The 16499-nt window shown below is 42.0% G+C and overlaps 1 pseudogene; it reads left to right on the forward strand.

The window, feature by feature from the left end:
- The first annotated feature begins 332 nt into the window (after window positions 1-332).
- On the forward strand, window positions 333-995 carry LOC117086179 (annotated as a pseudogene).
- The last annotated feature ends 15504 nt before the right edge of the window (window positions 996-16499 follow it).

The raw sequence follows: 16499 nt of genomic DNA on the forward strand, positions 1-16499 counted from the left end.
TCTTTACCTTTTAAAATACGTAATGTAGACTAGGGGCTCAGGATGCACGTATTGGCCGGGCGCGGTGTCCCATGCCTGTAATCCTAGCACTTTAGGAGGCCGAAGTAGGCGGATAACGTGAGGTCAGGAGGTCGAGACCAGCCTGGCCAACATGGTGAAACCCCGTCTCTACTAAAAATACAAAAATTAGCGACCCCGGAAGAGCCTCGTCCTGGGCGGCGGTGGCGCGGCTGTCGCCGTGATGGCCACGGGGCTGGGCAGCTGACCGCTGGGCTAGGAGAGGGCCCAGCACCCCGAATCTCGGTGGCCACTGCTGGAGCTGGGCCTGCGCCATGGCCACCTCCGCCGCCTCCTCGGAGCATCTGGAGAAGCTGCACGAAATCTTCCGCGGCCTCCATGAACACCTACGAGAGCTGCCCGAGCGGCTGCTGGGGACAGCGAGTACTGAAGAGAAGAAGTTGATCAGGGATTTTGATGAAAAGCAACAGGAAGCAAATGAAATGCTGGCAGGGATGGTGGAGGAGCTACGTCATGCACCCCTGTCTTTCCGTGACCCCATGATGTCGAAGTTTCCAAACTACCGGAAGGCCCTTGCCAAACTCCATCCGGAGGTGAGAAGCACAGCTTTGACAGCCACACCAGGAAGGCGCGGAGACATGAAATACGGCAAATATGCTGCAGAGAATGAGCATGTGAATGGGCTACGGTCTCAAAGGGCAATGCTTCTGAAAGCCTGAACCAAGCCACAGAGACTGACCAGCTTGGCTCAGAAACCACAGAAGAGCTGGGGGAACAACAAGACCATTTAAACGCACCAGGAGTAGACTGGTAAACACAACCGAAAACTTGAGCAAAAGTCGAAAGATTCTCCGTTCAATGTCCAGAAAAGTGACAACCACCAAGCGGCTGCTTTCCATTATCACCTTACTGGAGCTCCCCCTCCCGGGAGGCCTGGTTTACTACAAATTCTTTCGCAACCGTTGAGCTTCCTGTAGGGCAGGGTTTGTGGACCAGGACTTTCACCTTGTGAATGCCTGATGTTAGGGATGTGGATGGAATGAGCGCATTGCCGCTGTGGGCTAAGAGTTCAGGCAGGCACTGTGTAGCCAGGCTGTGGGAGGAGGGAGGAAAGATGGAAAGCCACTTAAATGTAAAGGAACAGCAACAAGACCAGTATGATATACCAAGGTAATAAATGCTGTTTATGACTTCTTTTTAAAAAAATACAAAAACTGGCTGGGCAAGGTGGCACAGGCCTGTAAGCCCAACTACTTGGGAGACTGAGGCAGGAGAATCACTTGAACCCAGGAGGTGGAGGTTGCAGTGAGCCCAGATCGCACCACTGCACTCCAGCCTGGGTGACTGAGTGAGACTCTGTCAAAAAAAAAAAAGACGCATGTATCTTTGCTAAAGTTTTTGCATGATGGTTTCTTTGGAATATAACATATGCAGACTCATTGCCTCTACTGAAATTCTGACAGGAAGGGTCCCAATTAACATCCTATAACATCCATATATGCCTGTATATACATAGCAAATCTCTGGCTTCTTTTGGGAAGAAACTGGCTTCCTCTGGGGAGAGAAGCTGCGGGGGCCGAGGTGAGGAGCACATCTATACTTATTTTATTGATATCCCTTTTTACTGTTTACATGTACTATACACACGTACTACTTTCAAAAACTTCAAATACATTAAAGAGAAAAATATAGAAATAAGGAGAAGATAACTTCTGTATAAATGGATGTTAATATCATGCTGTTCGTTGGGACAATTTGTCATTGTAGAATTGTTCAGTCCTCCAAAGTTAATCTGTAAATGTGGTGCAATACTAATACAAATCCTATCAAGATTTTCTGCAAGAATTTGACAAATGCTAAAATATTGGTGAATAAATAAACCTCCACACACTAGCTAATATAATTGAAAAAGAATTATATATATATAATTAAATATATAAGAATTATACAAAGGATTGAAAAAGAAACGAGGAAAGAATTATCTATCAATATAAAGACACAGTATCCAGCCAACAAAATTTTAAAATTCTGTATTTTGGGTAGTGGGCATAGAGAAAGATCAAGGGAATGGAAGAGAGTCAAGGCACAGAACCAGGAATGGTACAGAACGGAGTGTGGGCTGGGAGCAGTGGCTCACACGCCTGTAATCCCAGCACTTTGGGAGGCCAAGGTAGGAGGATCACTTCAGGTCAGGAGTTCGAGACCAGCCTTGCCAACATGGTGAAACCCCATCTCTACTGAAAATACAAAAATTAGCCGGGCATGGTGGCAAGCGCCTGTAGTCCCAGCTGCTTGGGAAGCTGAGGCATGAAAATTGCTTAAACCTGGGAGACGGAGATTGCAGTGAGCCGAGATTATGTCACTGCACTCCAGCCTAGGTGACAGAGCAAGACTCTGTTTCAACAACAACAGCAGCAAAAAAAAAAACGGAGTGTGCGCAATAGCTGAATCACCTGGGGGTGGCATGACAAATCATAGGGGAAACGGTCATTTAGTGAAAATAGAAAAATGGTTTACTTCATGGAAGAGAAAATAAATTATGAATCTACTACATATGACTTATAAAAAATAAACCCTAATTAGGTTAAAAATGTGAAAGATAAAAACAATATATTTATTTATTATTGTTATTATTATTTTTTTTTTTTTGAGAGGGAGTCTTGCTCTGTCACGCAGGCTGGAGTGTGATGGTGTGATCTTGACTCACTACAACCTCTGCCTCCCAGGCTCAAGCATTCTCATGAATCAGCCTCCTGAGTAACGAGGATTACAGACACCCACCACCCTGCCCCCATAATGTTTGTATTTTTAAGCAGAGACAGGGTTTCACCATGTTGGCCAGGCTGGTCTCAAACTCCTGACCTCAGGTGATCCGCTGGTGAGACCCAGAATCTATGAACATGCTTACTTACAGCCTTTGACTATTTTCCTTTAGGGTTTCCTGTTTTATCCTGCTGATTTTCAGAAGTTCTTTTTTTTGAGACAAAGTCTCACTCTGTTGCCCAGGCTGGAGTGCAGCAGCAAGATCTCTGTTCACCGCACCCTCCGCCTCCCCTGTTCAAGCGATTCTCATTCTCGTGCATCAGCCTCCTGAGTAGCTGGGATTACAGGCGCCCACCACCACGCAGGGCTAATTTTTGTGTTTTTAGTAGAGACAGGGTTTCACCATGTTACCCAGGCTGCTCTCAAACTCCTGACCTCAGGTGATCCACCTGCCTCAGCCTCCCAAAGTGTCGGGATTACAGGCGTGAGTCACCGTGACCGGCCTGCAGAAGTTCTTTGTAGCTATTTATCCCTTTATTGCTTTTATATATTGTATTTCTTTCTAGTCTGTTACCTATGTGTTAACGTTGTCTATTATATCTTTCTTTGAACAAAACTATTTAATTTTGGTGTACTCATATTCATTTGTGAATTGAGGATCTTGTTTAGGAATCTTTTCCACTTTGACGTTTTAAAAATATTTTTCTTTTTTAAAAATTGGTTTTGGCTGGGCATGGTGGCTCACACCTGTAATCCCAGCACTGTGGCAGGCCAGAGCAGAAGGATCGCATGAGCCCAGGGGCTTGAGACCAGCTTGGGCAGCATAGTGAGACTTCATCTTTATTTAAAAAAAAAAAAATTGGCCGGGCAGGGTGGCTCATGTCTGTAATCCCAGCATTTTGCGAAGTCGAGGCGGGTGGATGACATGAGGTCAGTTCAAAACCAGCCTGGCCAATGTGGTGAAACCCTGTCTCTACTAAAAATACGAAAGTTAGCCGGGCGTGGTGGTGGGTGCCTGTAAACCCAGCTACTCATAAGGATGAGGCAGGAGAATCACTTGAACCTGGGAGGCGGAGGTTGCAGTGAGCCAAGATCATGCCATTGCACTCCAGCCTGGGGGACAAGAGTGAAATTCCATCTTAAAAAAATAAATAAATAAAAATAAAAGATCTTTTTAGGCCACACACTGTGGTTCATGCCTGTAATCCCAGCAATTTGGGAGGCTGAGGCAGGAGGATCACTTGAACCCAGGAGTTCGAGACCATAGGGCAACATAGGGGGACCTCATCTGTATCCAAAATAGAGGTTAGTCTAGTGTGGTGGCACACATCTGTGGTCCCAGCTACCCAGGAGGTTGAGGCAGGAAGATGGTTTGAGCCTGGGAGGTCGAGGCTGCCGTGAGCTGTGATCAGACCACTGCACTGCAGCCTGGGCGACAGAGTGAGACCCTGTCTCAAAGAAAAAAAAAAAGATTCTTTTCATTTGTACAGGATAATGGAAGGACTTTTATTGGAAACCAAAGACCCTGGCTCCAGTATTCAGTAGCTATCTGGCCTCCATGTTAGAATCTGGCCTCTGTCAGCCTATTTCTTCATCTGTGAAATGCTGCCTACCTCAGTGTCAGTGTAAAGAGCGAACCAAAAATACTCGGTGAAATGTAAAGTGTTACAAACAAAAACCTAAGAATTTATTAAAACTCTTCTTTTGATGTGAAATAGCAGCTCTCCTAAGCATTTTCTTAAACGGATTTATAAAACTGAATTTACACATAACTTTAAAGGGAAACGTGCTATTTAAGAAAAAATCTATTTATTGGTCAGTCACTTTCAAACAATGTAGGAGATGGAATGTGTATATTAGAAGATTCTGGGGAATGTAAAGATGTTAAAGAATGACAGTTAGCTATGAGCCAGCCTTTATTTGCTCTTTAGAATAAACTCAGGACTTCCTTCAGAGAGAAATGTTCATAGTTTCAGGACAAGTGCTGTTTATCACATTACAAAGAAACTCGAATATGTAAAATTTTTCATGTATGTTATGTTATTTTAACCAGCAAAAAAAAAAAAGGTATGGAAATCTAACTTCGCACATAAAAATGAATTCAATGATCAAAAAAGGACATCCTACTTCAAATTCACCATAAACATTTTTATAGTTCACTCTTCTGCAGGTGTTGAGTGCAGTTAGGTGAGTTAGGTCACGATGACTGATGGTTTTGTTCAAATCTTATGTCTTTACTGATTTTTTAAACATGTTCTATCAATTCCTGAAGAAGAGGTGTTTAACTCTGTCAAATTTTGCTTAATGTATTTTGAAGTGCTGTTATTAGATACATACCCACTTACAATTGTCTTTCTCATGTAGTGACTGTTTTATTATGAAATGTCCAGGCCAGGCACGGTGGCTCAATCCCAGCACTTTGGGAGACGGAGGTGGGCAGATCACCTGAGGTCAGAAGTTCACAACCAACCTGGCCAACATGGTGAAACCCTGTCTCTACTAAAAACACAAAAATCAGCCGGGTGTGGTGGCAGATGCCTATAATCCCAGCTGCTTAGGCGGCTGAGGCAGGAGAATCACTAGAACCCAGGAGGCGGAGGCTGCAGTGAGCTGAGAGGGCGCCACTGCACACCAGCCTGGGTGACAGAGCAAGATTCTATCTCAAAAAAAAAAAAAAAAAAGAAAGAAAAGAAAAAAGAAATGTCCTTCTTTTCCCTGATAATTCTCTTTGTCTGGAAATCTACATTATGTGATAAATAGCCACTCCAGCCTTCTTATGCTTATATTTTCTGCATATCGTTTTCCATCCATTCACTTTCAACCTATCTCTTTTTATATTTAAATAGCGTCATTGATAGACAGCATATAATTGCCTTACTTTTTAATGCATTCTGACAATCCTTGCATTTTAATTGGATTTTTTCGTTTATTCAAATGTAATGTAATTATTGCTACGGACGAATTTAGCAAAACCTCTTTGAGTCACTTTTTTTGTGGTTGCCCAAGAGATGACAATAAACAACCTTAACTTTTCATAGTATTTTTAAAGTTAATATTGTGCCACATCACATAAGATACAAGCCCCTGCACTCTACTTGTACATTAAGCTATAGTTGTCAAATGCATCACATTTCCATGCTATAAATTTCATTACAGAGTTTGTTATAATTTTTGCTTTGAACCGTCACGTATTTTAAAGAAATTATGAGGAAAAGGAGTCTTTTATATTTACCCACATATTTACCTTTCTGAGCCTCTTCCTTCCTTCCTGAAGATTCAGGTTTCCATCTGGTATTATTTCCCTCTGTCTAAAGAACTTCATTTAGCATTTCTTGTAGCACAGGTCTGCTAGTGACAGATTCTAAGTTTTAAGTAAAGACGTCTTTAATTTGCCCTCATTATTGCATGATATTTTCATTTCACCTGTAAGATTTTTCCAGATAAAGAGTTGATGTTTTCTTTTTTTCCAGAACTTTAAATATGTCATTTCACTTGATTCTGATGAGAAGTCAATGGCATTTCACATCTTTGTTCCCCTCATACAATGTCATTTTCCTTTGGTTACTCTAAAGATGTTCTTTTAATTTTTCCTTTTCACTGGTTTGGCTCTGTTTTGATTTTTTGTTTCTGAGATGAAGTCCTGCTGTGTTCTCCAGACCGGTCTCAAACGCCAGGGCTCAAGTGATCCTCCCCCACCTCAGCCTCCTGAGTAGCCAGGACTACAGGTGCACGCCACTGTACCCAGCCTCATTTTGGAAATTTACATACAAAAAGTGAGCACTGGCTTTTTAAAAACATACACATAGGGCAGGTGTGGTGGCCCACACCTGTAATCCCAGCACTTTGGGAGGCAGAGGTGGGTGAATCACCTGAGGCCAGGAGTTCGAGACCAGCGTGGCCAACATGGCAAAACCCCATCTCTACTAAAAATACGCAAAATTAGCTGGGCGTGATGGTGGATGTCTGTAATCTCAGTTATTTGGGAGTCTGAGGCAGGATAACTGCTTGAACCTGGGAGGTGGAGGTTGCAGTAAGCTGAGATTGCGCCACTGTACTCCAGCCTGGGCGAGGGAGAAAGACTCCATCTCAGAAACAAACAAATAAAACATACACACAAATCTAACAGCCAAAATGCACAGAGGAAATGAGCTCCTACTCTGTCCTCCAAGGTTCCCATTCTGTGGTTGAAGTTGCTGCTGGCCTTCCTCCTTTACAACATGCATAGCAATCCACAGCTTCCACTTTACACTACAGCTGTAATGCACTTCGTCTGCTTCATGCTGTGTGCACATTCCTCCTCATTCTGATTGATGGTCAAGGATTCATCCCTCCCCTAGCATCAGTTCCTGCCCTACAATGGGACAGTGAGGAGATCAACCAGTTAGGAACCATCTAGTAAAAGGGGCAGGGTGGCTGGAGATGGAGTAACGCTCTGCACTGATGTACTGTGGTATCTGAATGAGGAGAGAAAAAATAAGGCAGAAAAGCATGGAGGGCACAGTTGCAAGTTGGGAGTCTCTCTGTGGAACACTGTGGGGAGGATTCTCCTACCTGTTTTAGATAGATCAATGTGCCAAAGTAAAGCAGAAAAAATCCGGCCGGGCGCGGTGGCTCAAGCCTGTAATCCCAGCACTTTGGGAGGCCGAGACGGGTGGATCACAAGGTCAGGAGATCGAGACCATCCTGGCTAACACGGTGAAACCCCGTCTCTACTAAAAATACAAAAAACTAGCCGGGCAAGGTGGTGGCGCCTGTAGTCCCAGCCGCTCGGGAGGCTGAGGCAGGAGAATGGCGTGAACCTGGGAGGCGGAGATTGCAGTGAGCTGAGATCCGGCCACTGTACTCCAGCCTGGGAGACAGAGCGAGACTCCATCTCAAAAAGAAAAGAAAAAAAAAATCCAATAATCAGCAGTCTAGAGACTTGAATTTCAACCTTCTCCCACCAAGATGGCTCATATATGGCAGTAACAATCTAGGTCTCTCCAGGAGTGAAGGGAGAGCCTGTGGTAGGCCTGTGGTAGGCCCTAGAAAGTATCCACTGCTGCTTCTAGTTGCTGCTGTTGTTCCACTTGTGACTTAGTCTCAAAGACAACAGAAGAGCCAGGAGTATAAAGAAAGTGGTTGCAATCCACAAGGCTGTTCTAGAAAATCTATGTATCTTTTGAGCCATGAAGAGGGAGAGATCAGAAATGGATCCAGGTACAGACAAGACCTTTTTGGGAGCATCTCCGTTAGACGACATTGTCATGACGGGTCTCATTTAGCTCCTTGTGGCTCCTATTCCAGCCCCTCCTCAGTATCCTCTATGTTGCCCTTTGGGCACAATTTGTCTGGGGACAGGGGTACCCCCGTGTCATGGCAGCAGCAAATAATGAGCATCCATTTTCTCTTTCCTTTCTGGAACCCTATACATGTTAGATCTTTTTGTATTGTTCCGTCTCTTAGGCACCGTTCCTTATTTTATTTTCCTCTCTGATCTTTAGATTGAATAATTTCTATTGCTTTACCTTCAAATTCACAGATACTTTCTTCTGTTATTTCTATTCTATTTTTTTTTTTTTTTGAGATGGAGTTTCGCTCTTGTCGCCCAGGCTGGAGTACAGCGGCACGATCTTGGCTCACTGCAACCTCCACCTCCTGGGCTCAAGCGATTCTCGTCTCCGCCTCCTGAGTGGCTGGGATAACAGGCACGCGCCACTACACCCAGCTAACTTTGTATTTTTAGTAGAGACAAGGTTTCTCCATGTTGGTAAGGCTGGTCTCGAACTCCCAACCCCAGGTGATTCACCTGCCTCTGCCTCCCAAAGTGCTGGGATTATAGGTGTGAGCCACCACTCCCAGCCTTTATTCTGATCTTAAGGCTATTCAGCAAACATTTCATTTTAAATACTGTATTTTCAGTGTTAGCATTAACCTTTGGTTCTTTTCTATGGTTTCTTTTTCTCTTCTGTGATTTCCTATGTTTTCATTCATTATATTTTCCTCTACATCCTTGGGCATAGTTTTGGCAGTCACTCTAAAATGTTTGTCTCCGATTCTAACATCTGGTTCATCCTGGAGTAATTGATTGACTTTGAATCTCATTTTCTTATTTTTTCGTATGCCTAGTAATTTTAGATTCTATCCTGGACGCTTGGATGAACTCAAACATCTCCGTTCAGTTATTTAAGCCTCATATGGGCTGCTTGGAGTCTGCTCTGCACATGTGTAGTTTAGGTTCAGCAAGAGATCTGGGCAGTTTCTATATAGTCTTTAAGGCTCCTCCTTTGTGAATCTCTCTTTTCTGTGATTTCTCCTCTACTTCTCATTGCTGTGTGTTTGCATCCCTCCTCCTCACCTCTTTGGTGAGGGAGGGATTTCTACTGTAAGGTTATGGGAATAGGCTAAACACGACACGAGACACTACACAGGTGAGACAGCAGCGTACTAGTCACGTATACTCACAGCCTAGCACAGGAGAACACCTACTCCACACACGGCCAGGTAGGGCCTGCACGTGGAAATAGAGAACAACCATGGCTGCAGGCTTTGTACTATCAAGAGGATGAGGTCGCTCCTGGTTCCTGAGGGAGGACGTGACTGGTGTGGATGAATAATTCCATAAGCTGTCAGGGAACTAAAACCTGTGACTCAGGAATAGGCAGGAAATGTGCCTGATCCTTGAGCTAAGGAGCAGAGTGTGGACAGGAACTTGTAGTTAGGCCATTCAAGGGCCTCCTGATTTTACCAGATATCAAGGCAATACATGGTATTAACTTTAGACCATATACCACCCTGTGGTTGTCCTGGACTCCAACCTCTGGCTCTTCAAGCCAGTAAGTCTGCAAGTTTGAAAGTCATAGTCATTCTGCATGGTACCGATGAGGGCCTGTCCCCAGGCTAAATGACATTCTCACACGATGAAACTCATGAACTGCTATTTCCTTCTTCCAAGTGTGGACTCCTGTCCAGAATTTGCCTTCTTTTTCCTGCTCTCCAGTGCCTTTTGGTAGATTTTTAAATGCTGTTCAGAATGTATAGCCGTTATTTGCAAGAACACTGACCTGATAGGAGCTATCTGGCCATTCCAGGAAGCAGAACCTTCAAAGTTCCTTCTTAATCTGGGCTGCTTAGAGTCTGCCCTGCACATGTGTAGTTCAGGTAAACTGCTTTGGACACAAGCAGCTTAACCACACAACTGAAGGAATTATCAGGTGTGACTAATTATAACAGGAATTGGCATGGCATCTTTGGGATAATAACACATGAGAACATTATCCCACAGCCGAAATCCCTAACTGGAGGGCTCATAAAAAATTATTGCATAAAACACTTAAATTTTGATTTAGTACAAATTTAGATTCCATACAAATAATTCATCAAACTTGAGTTGAGCTTGGAATATATCAGATAAAATCCAAGAAAAAAGTTTTTTATTTTACAGTTTTTACATATAGCTAAAGTACATATGGGGAAAAATTATGGCGATCATTTGATAATGCAGTCCTATATCTCTTCTTAAATACCTACCATCTTTCATTAGCCTTGCTTGACTTTTACCAATTTTAATCTCTCTTTAATTCTGCCATCATTGCCAATTTGTTTTTATTTATACTTATGCTCATAAGCATTTCCCTAACATGTGTCATGTCCCTATAAAGACTACAAACGTCCTATGGACAAAGACCAAAGCCTTGATTTCATTTAAACCTTGACACTGCAGATACATATGTGGATTGTTCTTTTTCAGTGAATCCCATCAAGACTCAGATGGACAAACTGGGCTTTAAATCCCTTCAGTACTAGGTACCTGGCTGTTTCCTTTGGTGATCCCAGAGGCCTCACAAGACTCAACAGCAGGCTATATATTAACACATGGCTAAGATTTATGACAGCAAAGGACACAGAGCAAAAGCAACAGGAAAAGATGTATCAGTGGAGTCCAGAGAGGTCCAACATAGGATTCTGTTGTCCTTTGTCTGCAGCTACACAGGAATTCTCTCTCTCTCTCAGCAAACTATAGACACCTGTGGAATGTCTCTGCCCACAGAAGCCCACTTGAGTCTCAGGGTCTAAGGCTTTTGTGGGAGGCTGTTCATGGATGCGTACTCTGCTATGGAATTGGCTGTGGCAACCAAAACTCAGGGGCCCAGTAATAAAACCAGGTGCCTATTGATTAATCTTGGTGTTTGTGCAACACAACTTGGCGAGCCAGTATGGAATGATCCAATGCTCCAGGTGTACACAACAAAATCGTCATCACTAACATAAGGAACACTCCCAGGATTGTAATCCAGGGGTTGGCCAAGGTCAAAGATGGTTCTCCTGGAGACATGCAAGGGGTAAGCAACCAGAACTGCTACAGTAACTTTTTTCCTCACAAGGCCCTGCGCATCCTTGCTTATCACCTAGTACTAATTCCCGACTTACTAACAGGAATAATACAAAGCTAATTAAGTCTGGGCATGTGAGAAGATATTTAAACCTATTTTATTGCTAAATCATTCCGTCTAGTCTCTCTACCCTACCCAACATATTCTAGCCTCCAATTTCTATCCTGGTAGGTAATATTACATTTGCATTTTGTTATTCCAGAAGGTGCATAAAGTTCTTTGTTTTTTTGTTTGTTTGTTTTCTTTTCTTTTCTTTTTTTATATTTTTGAGATGGAGTCTCACTCTGTCGCCAGGCTGGAGTGCAATGGCACGATCTCGGCTCACTGCGACCTCCGCCTCCCGAGTTCAAGCAATTCCCCTGCCTCAGACTTTATGAAGAGGCAACATATAGGGAGCAGTAGTTTATGCTGCTTAGAAGAGGAGGCCTAAGAAGGATAGAGCTCAAAGTTGTAAAATCTACAGGGTTCGTATCCTTGTATGATTTATATTTCTATCATTTCCCCCACAAACCTGTGTTGCCTCCTGGATTTTCTGTTTCATACAGCCTTAACAAGATCTACCTGTGGTCCAAGCCAAAACCCTAGATGATACCTCTTCTCTCCCATCCTCTAAATACAGTCACTAAACCCAATTGATATTACCTCCTAAAAATGCCCTGATCTATTTCCTTCTTTCCATATGACCTCATTTTCCTGTTTTGTTTTGTTTTTTATTATACTTTAAGTTCTAGGGTACATGTGCATGACGTTTATATCATGTATAACTCCCCAATGCAATCCCTCCCTCCTCCCCCCTCCCCATGATAGGCCCCAGTGTGTGATGTTCCCCTTCCCGAGTCCAAGTGATCTCATTGTTCAGTTCCCACCTATGAGTGAGAACATGCGGTGTTTGGTTTTCTCTTCTTGTGATAGTTTGCTAAGAATGATGGATTCCAGCTGCTGTTAACTGCTCCTTTCTTGCTTCTCTTTCCCTCTCCCCAAGGCCATTATTCATTTCAGCAGGGTTCTCACTCCCATTCTTTCCTAGAAAGCCAATGCACCACATACTGAAGAATAATTTTCTGAAAAAGATGTCTTATGAAATGAGGTCTTATTACCACTTATCTCTATTTTCGATTGTTTCCTGTATGGTATAGATCTACTAATATCTATTTTGCTGGAAAACAAATTAATTACATCGCAAATTGAAAAAATATGTCCTTAGGATAGAATCAATTGCTTGGAGTTCTCTGAGCTGTGCAACAGAAATAATAAGAGCTGCTTCCTGTGCCTCATCCTCTCTTTGCTTTACGACATCTGGACTCTTCTCCCAATCTTTCTCCTTTCTCAATTGCTATGTTCAGATTCCTCTTCATTAAATATTTCTGCCAAATTTCATTCCTACAGAAAAGACCACAGTCAAAAAATGGTTCCTTGGCTAGTTAATATTTCATCGGTCCCTTCCGAGGGTGTAGGCAGATGTTATAGGTGGTGTTAACATATAACATCAATCTAAATTTGAATTTTAAAACATTTGATTCATAAAAGTGATAAGAATTGTTCCATATGAACCTGAAATACTCAAGTGAGATCCAGCAAAAGTTGTTAAAGCTCTTAGCAGCAAGTTGAGGGCTATGCTGAATGAGAAAAGGGTTACCTCGAACTTCTCTTAAACTGCTAAAAATTTTCCACAAAAAATGTGTTTCTCAGCCAAACTGCTTAGATTAATTCCTCAAGTGAGAAGTCTTCAGAAGCCTCAAATTTACCAATTGTGGTACTTCTTCACTTTAATTTGTGCAATAATTTATGTGCTATGTGCTGTTAGAATGCTGGTATACTAAGACCAGACATGACTAATAAGAAAAGTAAAAAAAGTTATAAAAGTGAACTAAATCCAAATATTTGGTGTATCTACTTATCTACTCTTTTCCTGGTACATAATATTACATTTGCATTTTGTTATTGCAGAAAGTGCATAAAGTTCTTTCTTTCTTTCTTTTTTGAGACAGAGTCTCGCTCTGTCGCCAGGCCGGAGTGCAATGGCGTGATCTCAGCTCACTGCAATCTCTGCCTCCCTGGTTCTAACGATTCCCCCACCTCAGCCTTCCAAATAACTGGGACTACAGGCATGTGCATATCACGCAATTTTTTGTATTTTTTTTTTAGTAGAGATGGGGTTTCACCATGTTGGCCAGGATGGTCTCAATCTCGTGACCTCATGATCCACCTGCCTTGGCCTCCCAAAGTGCTGGGATTACAGGCGTGAGCCACTGCACCCACCCAGTTCTTTGTTTCTTTTATATTTTAGATGAAGCGTAAACTTTTGTTAAAATAATACATATACCAAAAAATGAAAAACAAATGTGCAAAAGGATAAACGAAGCCTCTAGATATTGCTGGACTATTTTTCCAGGATATTTAATCTGAATACAAAGTTAACATTGTTTAGGATATCCTAAATGTAATATCATATAAGGAAGTCACTTGGCTTTTTGAAATTATTTTTTAATCAACATGCCAATTATCAATCAAAGACTAAGTTAGATATGCTATTGCTCTAACCCTGTATTACAACTATACACACACACACACACACACATATGCACACACACATATATACACACACAAATACACACATATATACACATGCGCACGCGCGCACAGACACACACACATATATATATATATATATATTTTTTTTTTTCTTTGAGACGGAGTCTCACTCTGTCGCCCAGGCTGGAGTGCAGTGGTGCGATCTCAGCTCACTGCAAGCTCTATCTCGTGGGCTCAAGCAATTCTCCTGCTTTAGCCTCCTGAGTAGCTGGGATTATAGGTGCCTGCTACTGCACCCAGCTAATTTTTGTATTTTAGTAGAGGTGACGTTTCATCATATTGGCCAGGCTGGTCTCAAACTTCTGACCTCAAGTGATCCGCCTGCCTTGGCCTACCAAAGCGCTGGGATTACAGGCATGAGCCACCACACCTGGCCAGCAACTATATTTTTTGTTATTGAAAAATAGTATCACAAATAGTCTCCATAAATAAAATTTAAATATTTCAGCCCCTAAATTTTAATTTTAAAGTTCTACCATCATCAGTAAGGGCTCAAATAACCATTTCTTTTTCTGATTCTTCTATTTCCCCTTAATACAGAGCTTTTTAGCTTCCAATACTTCCCATAAAATTTTCCCCCCATCTGTTATATCTTTGTGTTTAATCTAATTCTAGTACTTACTTTAGCCAGATACCAGAAGAAAATATGTGTTCTGTCACTTCAGGTACTTTCTCAAAGTCTTTTCCCTGAAGATATCATTTCGTGATGAAAAGATGTACTAAAATATCTGCAACGTACACTACAGTTAGAACAAGAAAATGAAAGTACATCTAGACTGCAGTTAATGAACACAACCTATGTTTTTTCAAGGTAACAACAGAGAAAAAGAAATAAAATAAGATAAATTATTTGTATTAAATGAATATTTTCGTTTTCAAAATTTCGGTCTCATTTTGTAGAACTGGCACATCTAAAATTACCTGATTTAGCAAAATAAGATTTAAATACAACTTTCCAGAAACATATATATTGTGTAAAGTGAGATATACTGGTTTCATGCATAAAACAGTCAGAGAATGTCAATTTATGGAAATAAATAATTTTTAAAAATCTGTTACCCTTACCGGGTGTGATGGCTCACACCTGTAATCCCAGCACTTTGGGAGGCTGAGGTGGGCAGATCACGAGGTCAAGAGACTGAGACCATCCTGCCCAACAAGGTAAAAGCCTGTCTCTACTAAAAAATGCAAAAATTAGCGGGGCGTGGTGGTGCGCGCCTGTAGTCCCAGCTACTCGGGAGGCTGAGGCAGGAGTATCACTTGAATCCAGGAGGCAGAGGTTGCAGTGAGCCGAGATCACACCACTGCACTCCAGCCTGGCGACGGAGCGAGACTCATCTCAAAAAAAAAAAAAATCTGTTACCCCATGAAAGATAATCAATACTTACCAAATGTTGGATTAAATTAACCATGCTAAGAGCAATTAATGTAACAATAGCTCTAATAAGACCTCATTAAATAATCAAGCACTTCAAATAAATGATAGATTTAGCAAAAAGCACCTAGCCGATAGCATTAGTTTCATTTTTAAAAGACCATTCTTTAGCTAGTGCTGAAGGCATAAGGCATTGATCCTTTAAGATAAGTCTAAAGGATACACAGTTTCTAGTACTTTTGACTGGGTGGCTACTTGAAACATTATTCTTCAGGAAATTCTAATTTTCCTTCAGAGGAGATGTTAAATTTGCTGCAAGACATCACAGAAAAATATTTTATGATATCCGAGTTCTTAATTTTTTCCCATGGGCTCGATTCTCCCTTCAATAATTGTCAGCCAGAAAAAAAGATAATTATTTGTTTAACTCTTAAACTTTTAGGCCTATACTTATTTTATGGATTGTTATATGACACCGGGCAAGCTAACTTCTCTGGGTCCCAATATCATCACCTGTAGAAAAGCTGGTCTGTAGGTGATCTGTAACAGTGATCTCCATCCTCTTCCCCGTTCCTGCATAGAGGATGGTTAGGATACACTACCATCCGCAGCACTGGCTCCTCCAGCTACCCAGTTGGGCTGCCTGTTGCCTGCTCTTCCTTCCTTTGGAGAAATCGTTGATCTAAGATAACTTCAGCATTAAAAAATTATGAGTCTAGAGTGATCATGAGATTGAAAACAAACATCTGAAATCGTGCAAACTTGAGATGCATTTTCGTTTTGAGACAGGCTCTCACTCTGTTGCCCAGGCTGGAGTGCAGTGGTACGATCCTAGCTCACTGCAGCCTCAAACTCATGGGCTCAAGGGATCCTCCTGCCTCAGCCTCCCAAGTGGCTGAGACTATAGGTGCATACCACTGCACCCGGCGAATTTTTTAATTTTTTGCAGAGACAGGATCTCTCTGTGCTACTCAAGCTGTTCTCACGTTCCCGTTCTCAAGTGATCCTCCTACCTTGGCCTCCCAAAGTCTGGGGTTATAGGTGAGCCGCAAGGCCAGGACTTTTTTTTTTTTTTTTTAATAAAAACATCTTTTTTGTAAGGTTCTTAGTAAAAATTTTAATAATAATAATAATACATATAAAGGAAAGGTGAAGGCTATGCTACCACAACTTTCAATATATTCCCTTCCTGCCACTCACTTCCATTTGATGAAATTAATCGGAAAATTGCTGTACAACAAAGAGTAGCATCTGAAAGGCACTGTGCCAACCTTTACCTCACACTTTCACAGACCGGAAGAGTTCAAGCCTTTAGTTTACACATGGTTTGGCTACTCTCAGACGCTAGCCAACTGTTGGGTTTACTGACTACCTGCAAA

Source organism: Trachypithecus francoisi, unplaced genomic scaffold (assembly GCF_009764315.1).
Source record: "Trachypithecus francoisi isolate TF-2019V2 unplaced genomic scaffold, Tfra_2.0 Lachesis_group1, whole genome shotgun sequence".
Classification (NCBI taxonomy): Eukaryota; Metazoa; Chordata; class Mammalia; order Primates; family Cercopithecidae; genus Trachypithecus; species Trachypithecus francoisi.